The sequence below is a fragment of the Hyaena hyaena genome, unplaced genomic scaffold (assembly GCF_003009895.1).
Source record: "Hyaena hyaena isolate Hyena2069 unplaced genomic scaffold, ASM300989v1 scaffold_496, whole genome shotgun sequence".
Classification (NCBI taxonomy): domain Eukaryota; kingdom Metazoa; phylum Chordata; class Mammalia; order Carnivora; family Hyaenidae; genus Hyaena; species Hyaena hyaena.
The window spans coordinates 868,767-880,266 of NW_024081127.1; positions in this window are offsets into that span (position 1 = coordinate 868,767).

Here is an 11,500-nt window from a genome sequence, read left to right on the forward strand (position 1 = left end):
CATTCTGAACTGTTTTGGACAGACCGTGTTTATGCATCTGTTCTCAGTCCTTCAGAGCTGCTGCTGCAGTAGAAACCGGGAAACACAGTGATTGGGCAAGGTGTTGTAGGAGGTTCTGAACGGCTTTATGTGCAGAAAGGTAAGAAGAATAATCTGAAGATACTGGGGTAAATTGTAAGCTTTGGGCAATACGTCCAAACAGAAGAGAGGGATCGAAAGGGATGAACACATTTAGTCCGCTCACAGGATTTTAAGAGAAGTGCGGCAGATTTAGTTTCCATCCATGAGCAGAAAGATTCTGGTAAGTCTTATCAGACATGCCATTTCTAGCTAATTCCGTGTCTCTCGCCGCTAGAGAAAGGTAGCCACTGTTAGACCACCAAAGTTCTTTCCAGCCCATTTTTTTTTTAATATATTTTTTAAATTTTATTTATTTCTAGGAGAGAGAGAGAGACAGCGTGAGCAGGGGAGGGTCAGAGAGAGAGGGAGTCACAGACTCTGAAACAGGCTCCAGGCTCTGAGCTGGCAGTCAGCACAGAGCCCGACGCGGGGCTCGAACCCACGAACCGCGAGATCATGACCCAAGCGAAAGTCGGACGCTTAACCGACTAAGCCACCCAGGCGCCCCTTTCCAGCCCATTTGTATCGAAACAGAAATCTGGTCTCTGAGCGAGTCACCTAACAACCCGGCCGTGTCATCACACACGGGGTACCAGCCCTCCTTGCTGTGCATACTACCTCTCAGCACTCCTGGGGTCTTCACTGCTCTTCCCTGGTGAGGAGCACAAATCTAAGAAATGTAAAGCATCATTTTTTTACTTAAGTTTCCCGTTTCTTCACCCATGCACGAACCAGATTTCTTTGCTTTTGTTTGAAGGCTTTATGCTAGACTCCCTGTGTGGCCAGAATGGGATCACTTTCAGCGTTGAGAGTATCCCTGCCTTTCACATACTACTGCCTCCCAGAGGCTTGGCAGGAGGCCAAGGGCAAGTGAGAAGGGCAGTGCCATCCTGGCAAGCAATGCCTGTGTCTCGTCTAGCTTGGCTGGAGACTGATGCAGGGCCCTGGTCCTGTGCCCCGGTGGAGGCAGGAGAGGACGCGTTAGAGGTGCCCGTTGATGTTAGTGAGCAATAATCGGGAAAGCCCTCGGAGGGGAGAGCCAGCTCGCTGCCCCTGGAGGGCTGCCCGATCCGTCGTGTGGAGCCCCTGGGAAGACTGGAGTGACCATCGCGGGCGTCAGTGGCTGGAGGCATGGTGGCTAAGAGATGGGCGTTGCCGCCCCACTGCCCTTGCATTCTGGAAACTAGAGGTGACACTGTAGTTGGAAGATGGACGTGTAAGGGCCAGTACACAGGCCCACGTGTGTGGCTCAGGCCCAAGGATCAGCAGTAGGTCTCCAATAACTCCCATAGCTGAACTTGTCCTGTGCCCAACAGGAGAGTCACTTAAACTCAACATGTCAGCACCATTCTGGCCATGCAATGTCATGCAGTCCTGTGAAAGAAATATCGTGCTGGCCAGGTGACCCTCCTGGGACTGGAGTCTGGCCACCGGACCTGGACAACCACGTCGGCGTGAACCCCAACGCTGCCCAGAGCACCCCGTTGACTCGCGAATGAGTCGGGCTTCACTCATCCCCGAAGGGGAGAGATGGGAGTGAGGGCCGTGCAGTCTGGCCAAGCTCAGGGTGCCCTAGCCACGTGGCTCTGCCGTGGCCGGCTCGTCACCGCAGTGGGGGCACTTGCGAAATGTTGGGGCATGTGCTTTCTGTGACCCAGACCCACGCGAGACCAGGCCCAGGCGTGGGTCCCCAGCCCAGGGAGCACTTCAGCCTGACCAGTTCCGGGCACTACAGGCCTGCACAGCGTTGAGGAAGGCACTCCAAAGTGGGGGCCCTGATGGGCCAGGTCTGTGTCCAAAGGTGACGCCGCCTCGCTCAGCAGTGGCCCAGTGACAACTGGTTAAAGAAGTAAACACTAAAGAAGCATTAGGAGGTCAGCAGCCACGTTGAGTATGAAGACTCCTGTGCTGGCAGGAGAGAAACAGAGGCTGAAAGACCAAGGGTGAGTGAGGAAACGTGCGGATTAGAGGAAAAAGGAAGGAAGAACAAATCGAGGAAGGATTGGGCAAATGTGGCTTGCTTCCTATGGGTAAGAGACAGCTCAAGTGGACCCTTCCCCAGCCTACAGCTGACAGCGTCTCAGGGTTATGGGGGAACCTCTGCCCAGTCATTACCCCGGCATTTCCCAACCCCCTTCCCGTGTGACACAGCCCAGACGGAATGGGAAAGTGGGACTCCAAAGAACAGGCCATCACCCGTTTCTCTTCAGCCAGGTGTTTTTGAGTGCCCACGAGGTTACGTGACTCGTCACCTGACACGAGATGTTTCGTGAAGGGGTGTTGGCTGTCTCCATTTCCACACTGCAGAGTCCGAAAATCCTCAGTACCCTGTCAGGCTGTTTCTGCGGTTCCCGTGGCCCTGCGGCTTCTAGAAGCCCAGTGATAGCTCACAGCCCAGTATTCAGGCCCAGCACCTGGCCCGCGGCAGGTCCGCAGGCGTTTCCCCTGCCTCCTCTGCAACTATAGACCAGCCCACGTGCGCTGGGTCTTTCTGTCCCACCTGTCAGACTAGCAAGAAAATACAGCACTTTTCTCTTATGGGAAGAGCGAAGAGAAGAGTCTTTTGCTTCTTAGAAACAAACAGAAGCTTGGTGAAGCGCCTGGGCGCCGCAGTCGGTTAGACAGCTGACTCTTGATTTCAGCTCGGGTCATGATCTCAGGTCCGTAAGTTTGAGCCCCGTGTCAGGCTCTGTGCTGACAGCTCGGACTGCTTGGGAGTCTCATTCTCTCTCTCTCTCTCTCTCTCTCTCTCAGCCTTAACCCCACTCACTTGCACTCTCTCTCAAAATAAATAAACTTATAAAAAAGGAAAATGAATAAAGTTTTTATTCCATGTAACATTTTTCTCCCAACAGCGGTTTAAAATGAACTGAGGCATTTTGCAGTAGTGAATCAGAAACACTAGATGTCAGAAGAGAGCCAGCTGACGTAAGGTTTAAGCACCTGTGTTTACAGCCAACCAGTTAGAATAGTGGATCTTAGGAAGCCTAAAGGAGGTTCAATAAACTAATGGTTTATTGAGTCAGTACATTGTGCACCTGAAACTAATATATGAAACTAGTATGTCAATTATATCTCAATTAAAAGAAAAACCTAATGGCTGTGCAAACACAGATTTATACCTTGCACTAGATAATTTTCTACTCCGACCTATGAGAATGTCCTGAAAGAACCGGTAAAAAGAAAGGGAACAAACAATTTCAAGTATCTGTTAAGGGGTGGGAAGTCTCATGTACAGTAATTTGTATATAGGCCTATATATAAAATCCCGATTCGCCTTCCATCTGACTGAGCAACTTCTGGCTAGTGGGGTTTTTCTGGGTAAAGAACCAGTGCTTCATATAATGAAAGATGCTTCTCGGGACACCAGCAGGGAAGACACCAAATCAGTTAAGAAGTATTCCTTGAACATCCACTATAAGCAATGTACGTGTAGAGAAGCACTGTAAACAATGACATTGGATTTTTTTCCCTGTGGATTAAAGTTTCTCAACCAAATGTATTCTAAATCTTGTCATGATTTCCTTTTGGATTTAAGGTTCCTAATCATTAGTTTTTCTACTGAGCTTGTTCTTTTTTGCATAAATACAGCATGTTTTTAGACTTTTAATTCTCTAACACTAATTATAACTTCTCACAAACCTACTTTAGAGTCATTGTGTTTCATCATTAGCTTGTCTTTAGGTACTTACAATACCACTGTAACATCTTTTGCATTCAAGTTAATTCATCCTGGAAATTTTTCAGGCTCAAGCTCAAAAGTTTGAGAGAATTAGAGGCTCTCAGAACGGGAGAGTAGACAATCATGGTGGGCCATGGGGAGAGTCCATATTTCCATTAATGAAACCCCAATGGTGTTTGTTTTAGGTCAGCTGCATTATCAGCTGGACCACACTGAACTGTTGGCAGATTAAAAATCATAATTTCTGGGGCACCTGGGTGTCTCAGTTAGTTAAGTGGCAGACTCTTGATTTCAGCTCAGGTCACGGTCTCATGGTTCATGGGATCGAGCCCTGCATTGGGGTCTGCACGGACAGGGCTGCTTGGAATTCTCTCTCCCCCTCTCTCTCTGCCCCTCCCGTGCTCTTGCTCTCCCTCTCCTTCTCTCTCTCATTCTCTCTTTCTCTCTCTCAAGAAAACATGAAATAATATTTTTAAAAAGTGAAACTCACGATTTCTTCTTCTCTGCTTATATGTCACATCTTACATCTAGTTTCCTAGCTGGATGAGAGTAGAAAGGCTACTGGCAGTCAGAGGCCAGGGGTCTGGCCCCATCTCTCGACATTTGTGTAAATTTGGGCAAATCATATACTCTCGTAGTCATGAAAATCTCTACCCATGCTCTGAGCACTTCATATCCTGTGTAATTGTCTTTCGAGGTTTTAAGCCCACAGGAGATACTTCCCTTTTTCTTGTATATTCCTTGGTAATTAAAAAAATTATTTCATCCACTCTTTATAAAGTTAAATAAGAAAATAAAACTTTTCAACTTGTGCAAGTAACTTAGTAATTTTACTTTGCTAATAGTTAGCACTGTCCTTCCTCTTTCGGTTTTATAAAATAACTTGAGGAGAAGATAAACATTCACATTTTTTCTTCTCTAGTCAGAAGGATCTAGATGACTTGGTTCCTCCTTACGAGTCTTGATCCTGAGACAAAGGAGCTAGTAAATAATATAGACAAATCTTTTGGTATAATTAACAATAATGATCGGCTCCGATGTTGAGGGGACAAAGCACAGAAAACAAAGTTTGAACTAAAAATAGAGTTTAGAACAATAATAATGTAGCACTGATAAGAGAAAAAAATGGAATGAAAAATTCTGTTATTTCCCCTTAGTGTATTGCCGTGTATTTGCAGATATAATCTGGGTCCTACATTTAGTTAACTGGATCAAAAGCGTGTTTCTGTGTTGCTACCTACGTGGCCATCCTAGGCGTCTGGGTCCTCGTCCTTCGGCAGCCTCGGCGCGAGGACTGGCCAGGGCCGGAGGTGGGTCGGGGGTGCAGACAGGGCAGGAATCCGACTTCACGTGGTCCAAAGTGGGGGCGCGAGGCGGACGCGAGCCAAGTACACAGTGGCCATCAGAGAGCGCAAGGGCGGAGAGAAGAGTGGTACAGTCACTGGAACATTGAGCCTGGAGTCGGACTGGAGTGAAGGGTGGCTGCAGGGGGAGCAGGCTGCTACCTCCCGGAGAGTCCCGGAGAAGTGTCCCTGCCCCCAGCCCCGGGGTGGGGGTGGGGGTGGTGGTCCTTGGCAGTGTTCCGGTTGGGGCACGCCTTGCTCGACGTCAAGACTTACTTTACAGCCCGTGAGGTATCCCGTGGGTCAAAGCTGGTGGTGTCCGCCTACGCTGGGCACGCAGGGTGGTGACTTTAAAGCCAGCACCGGCTGACACTTGAGCCACTTTTGTCCCCAGCGCCCAGGCTGCAGGCTGCCCTAAGGCCTCCTGTGTACGAGTCCAGCTCCTCAGCCACTCTGCCCTCCGTGCTTCATCTCTCCTGGCTTCGCTCCGCTCTCCCCTCCAGAGAGGGTTTGATATTCGGGGTGTTTTCCTCTCCTTGCCCAGCCCCCTCGTGTTGGTGGCATAGCGGGGGTTTGCCTGGCCTTGCGGTTGGCCGGGTGATGTCTACACTCAGGCTCCAGCCCGCGCGTTGGCCTGTATGTGTGTCTACTGTAGGTGGTCATTGAACCCGAGCAGAGTGTCCCCATGCGCAGTGAAGACTGCTCTGCCCAGTGCCCACTGGGTAGTTACCTTCAGGGGGTGTGGTAAGAGGCCTCACTGTGATCTTGTGACGAGGCTGCGATCTCCCACCGGGCTTCAGATAGCCATACAACGTGGCCTGTATTTTAGTCCTTCCCTGTGTGTCTGGGGAGGGAAAGTTGATGGACTGGGCTTCCTCAGAGGCCCTAGTACCTGCAAGGGTGAGTCAGTCGGGGATCCTTGCTCCCTCTGCAATGGGCCAGCACTCGTGTCGTTCTCAGGATGGGGCACACTGCAGCGGCCTGAGGATGCGGCAGCTCCCTAGGGCTGGACCGCTTCCACATCTGGGGTCTCCGTGATGCTCAGCCGGTTCTCCGGTGAGGAAAGGGGTGCGGGTCTGGGTGGAACCCCCCGCCTACAGGTCGAGGGAGTGCTACCCTCATGGGTGCCAGGCAGTATTTCACTTAGCTTTTGTTGTATAATGACTCCCCCCTTCCCCACTTCGGCGACTTGAAATAACCGTTTTATTTAGCTTATAATCCCACGTGTGGCTGGCGGTCGTGTGGTCTGGGCAGGTAGTGGGTTAATACCCCTGTGCCCTGCCCAGGGTGCAGAGCCTCCCACAGCAAGCCCACAAAGCACTGGATGGATTGGGAGGGGATCAGTTCAGTCCTGCATTTGTGAGTTTGTGTATGTCAAGGTGTTGGGCCAGGTGGACACTGTGGCCTTTTCAGAACGTTGAGAGATAGCTATTAAGCTTTGTAAGCCTCAAGGCTGACAGTCTATCCACCAGCCGCTCTTTTAAAATGTAGAGTTTATTTTTTATTCAGGTACGGTGAGGTCGGCAGATCAGAAGACACTCGCCATTGAAAAGATAGTTTCTTACGTGTAGTTTCTGTGAGGAAGGGGGCTGTTACGCCATGCAGGGCCGCCCAGTGTTGGCCACAGGCAGAGAGAGCAAGGGAATCATGGCCAAGTGGCTTCATCGCAGCTTTTGTGGGTAGGAACGTGCAAGGCAGGGTAAGAAGGCTAAGTGGGCTTAGCACTGGGCTAGTTCACACAATTTCAGCAGGCTCAGGGGGGTAGGGGCTACCCCAGCTGTGTAGTGGCGCATCCTGGGGTGATTAGGATGGGGATTGTTGTCCTGAAGGGTAAGACACTAATAACCCAGGTCGGTGGCGAATAGGGGCTATTACCTCTAGGAATTAGCCAGCCTGATGGGGTGTTCTTCCCCTGGTCAAGAAAGCCCCAATGTCAAAGCAGCAATACGGAAGCTAGAAAATGTGGCCACTCCTTCACCTCTGCCTTCTGTGCCTGGGCCAGGGGACCGTGTGGCTCATTCAATCCCTGAACGCCCCGAGGAAGTTCTTACTTAGACCTCTCTTCCTATTTCCCTTCCCTGACGGTTGTGAGGCTCGGACGGCATCTTGACAAAAGTGGTAGATGTTATCCTCCGGAGCACACGGTCCCTCAGTCCCTGCCCCGCTGATGGGCAGGGACAGCTGAAGCATCCATGGAGCAGCAAGTCTCTCAGCTTCTGAGCTCAGCCCTCCGTTTGTGCTTGGATTTTGGAGCCACTTGGAGAGTCAGACCTGTCTGCTTGCTGCTCCTTATTCGTACAGACGCAAGGCCCGGCCCAGCTTATCAGATCAGGGCCAACAGCGATCTGCATTCAGTCAGCTGCACGCCTGGCTCGCCTGCCGCCATCGCTGCATGGTAGAAACGGGACAGTGTGCCCTCCTCACAGGGACTATGGTGTTTATGCTGACAATTTCCTCACTTCCTCTGATGAAATAGAAACTCTGGCTGTTGGTCGGTGCCTGAGGCGGCCGAGGGTCATCCAAAGGGACCTCCTGACACTTCAGGGAACGGTCATCAGCCCTACTTTTCAAAGCCACATCTTCCCAAGGTACTGTGGCATCTGACAGACGTTAGCAGTGTTAAGCAACACCCCTCCCTGGCCACTGAGATGGCTTCTGGAAGTCAATCAGCCCGGTCTGAGCTCCTGGTCTACTCGCAAGCCTTTCTCTTAGTGGCTCCCAGAAGCTGAGGGTGTTCCGAGACTGTCAGTGTACCGAAGGGGAGACTGTAGTCAGCAACTAGGTGCAGGTTGACTCGTAACTGCACCCTCAGACAGCAGCTGGGAATGTAGGTAGTTAAGTCCTTTCCAGGGAGAAACTGGGAGATGAGCATTTTCTCTTGCTTCCTCCGTGTTAAGCCCAAGCGGATAGCCATGGGACATGGTTCTGCACCTGTTTGAAAACTGCTTCTCTGTTTGACTAACAGCCCTTTGGGACTAGCGAATGCAAGCCCTGTTGGTTATGAGAGGGAGGTGACTCAGGGGCCCATCCCTCAGCTGATGGCTGTAAAGGTTGGGGCGCTAGATGTGTGGACAAACTCCTTCCCGGGAGGTAGCCGTCACCTTGGTTTTATTGCTGGAGTGAAGCAGAGGGAGGCGGGGGATGCGCCCGCTGGCCGGTTTTGGTCTGGGACAGATCTGCACTGAGCGCATGGATGGGCGCTGATTCGAGGCAGGGTCCTCAGGCAGCAGCCTGTACGGCCTGCAGTTCAATTCCTTCCAGGGAAGGACGGGGCGGGTTGGCCTTCTGCACGCTCCCTCCCCGCGGGGGCCTGTGCACGTGCTGAGGGAGGGCGCAGCTGCCCGGGAACGGCTGCCTCTCTGTTTGCCGAGGTCGTGCAGGACTTGTGAGTGCAGGCCCCACTGCTTGTCGGAGTTGGCGGTTTGGGGGCCCACCCTTGGGAGCCAGCCTCAGGAGCTGGGGCACTAGATGTGCTCTCTGAACCCCTGGCTCCTCAGGGAGAGGCTGGGAGAGGCCTTGTTCCCTCCCAACTGCAAAGCAATGAGCCAGCCGTAGGGTTTAGGGCAAGAGTGTGTCTCCACCTTTCCTACTCGCTGTGTCTGTATCTTTACATTTTTTTATGCTTATTTATTTATTTATTTATATGCAGTGACATATATATATAGAGAGAGAGAGAGAGAGAAAGAGTGTGAATGGGGGAGAGGCAGAGAGCGAGGGGGAGAGAGAGAATCCCAAGGAGGCTCAGTGCTCTCAGTGCAGAGCCGGACACGGAACATGAGCTCACGCACCATGAGATCATGACCTGAGCCGAAATCCAGAGTCCAACGCTTCGCCGACTGAGCCACCCAAGGGTCCCTCCTACTCACTTTGATGTGGGTATTTTCTCAGTGTCCTGATATGCAGGAGTCACTCTGCTAGTCTCTGAGGGAACTGCTCTATGTGCTGTTGTAATATTACCGAATATTACAGGGAAATTCAGGAGACCCTTCGGTGGTCCTCTGGTCCAGACCTAGATATTTTTCTTTAAATGTTCGTTAGCCTTTTCTTTAAGTCTAGAAAGCCTACACGTGGTTTTTCTAGCATCATTATCAAATAATCATCTCTTTCCCCTTGTTTACAATGCTGTCTATAAAATATGCTAAACGCTGTTATCTGTACGATTACAAAACTATAACAGTTTTGTAAACACTGTTATCCGTTTTGTACTAATCTGTTTCCTTAATTTCTGCTTATTCTATGCCAGTACTAACTACTAGTTTAATTATGAGGTCTTTGTAATATATTTCAATGTAAGGCCAATTCTTACTGGCTTTCTTTTAGGGAATTTGTTTTGATATCTTTTTCTTTTCAAGTTTTTACTTAAATTCCAATTAGTTAATTGGAATTTATTATACAGTATATACAGTATATATACAGAATATTATTATACGGTATAATATTAGTTTCAGGTGGACATGGTATCTTTTCCTATTTATATGTTAAGATTAATTAGAGGATTACTTTGTTGAGTCCTCAAACCCTCCCATGCCCCAACGTGGATTTTACAGGAAACACAACAAGCTTATAAATTAATTTGACAGCAGCTGGCTTCTTTATGTCTAGCTTTTTCCATATAGCAGTGTATGATGTATCGTTTATATCTCTGAATTCAGTTAAGTAGCGTTATATACATTTCTCATTAGGATTTTTCTTAGTTATTTGTTGTCTATTGCTATTTCTCAATGGGCTTTATTAGGTTACCTTCTTAAATGGGAAGTTTTAGACACGCATTCCTTGATCTCATCAGAATAGGATGTCTTTTAAATTTGTGTGTGTGTGTGGGGGGGGGGTGTTGAGGAATTCGAGTACAGGCATTCCTTTGGTTTTTGTGTGTGTGTGAATTTTGTACCTGTCTTATTAATTGTGACAACTCTTTAATTGATTCCCAGGGGCTTATCATATTTTACTTATTATACGTAACATATTTACGCATAAATATGCTTAATTATATTTTATACATACTGCAATATAGTACATTAGAATTATAAATTCACATTTTCTTTTTGTACCTATATACACTTTCCATATTCCATGAAATGCTTCTTTCCCAGAAGTAAAGAATTGAGTGTACATGTTAAATTAAGGAGGGCTGAACCATTGAGATTTTGAAAGGCTGCAATTAAAATAGCTTGGGTGAGGTTTACAGACTTCTGCTTTATATGAATAAAAGCATTCCGAGCAGTGGCAGAGTATATAATTTTCTGGAAGGCATTATCCCAAACCAGCTATTTACAGGTAGAATCAGATGTGTGTGGACTCTGGTACTACAATTAAGCTTTTACCTTTTCTTTGCTTTCATACAGGAGGTTCTGATAAAGGCTGTGGTGGCTTCAGGGCCTCTTGAACACCACACAGACGGCTCCCTGGTGTTGAACTGTGTGTTAAGAAAGGGCCCCTGCTGTACTAATGAACCTGTGTCAAGATACTCCCAGTTCACTTCCCGTTATTTCTAATTAGGGCCTCTAGAATTCTCTGAACCTTGCCAGGTCTCTGGCTGGGGCCATTTTAATGTTTCCACTCCAAAGTCTGGCTGCTAATTTTTATTTTTTTTTTTCTGTGTAGGATTTCCTGAATCAGTATGACATTTGCCTTTAATAGTAGAAGCTTTCTTTTTAAAACATTTTTATTTTGAAATAATTTCAGTCTTACAGGAACGTTGCAATTATTATGCAAAGCATTCCCATATATCCTTCACCGAGATTCCCCAACTGTTAGCATTTTTCACATTCGCATTATCATTCTCTTTCTCTGCTCTGTATGTGGGTATGTGCGTGTGTGTATGCGTGTGCACAAATTCTCTTTTAGAACCACATGAGATTCAATTTGCAGATGTGCTGTCTTTCATCCCTAAATTCTTCAATATATATTTCCTAATAACAAGGACGTTCTATTGTATAATACTGTATAATTGTCAACACCAACGGAACGGTTAAAATGTTGCCAATTGTCTTGTCACTGTTCTCTATAACAAATAAAGAAATGTGTGGGGGAGGGATCCAGAATCCAATCCAAAATCACATAGGGTATTTATGTCTTCTTAGTGTCCTTTAGTCTATTCCTCATTCCTTGAATTTGTGAAGACTATAGGCGAGTTGTTTTGTGGACACTTTCTCCTAATCCTAAATCTTCAACTAATTCCAAAGGTACGACTTTTAGCTTGCGACTGAGCTCCTGTTATCTTAATTTTCCTATCTAACCTGAAGACATTCACCTCGTATTTGTGCTTAAAGAGCTCAAACGTACAAGGGCAAAACCACGGGGAGGGAATTGACATTTGCCGAGCACCTGCATAGTCCCCGTACTGGGGATGATAAAC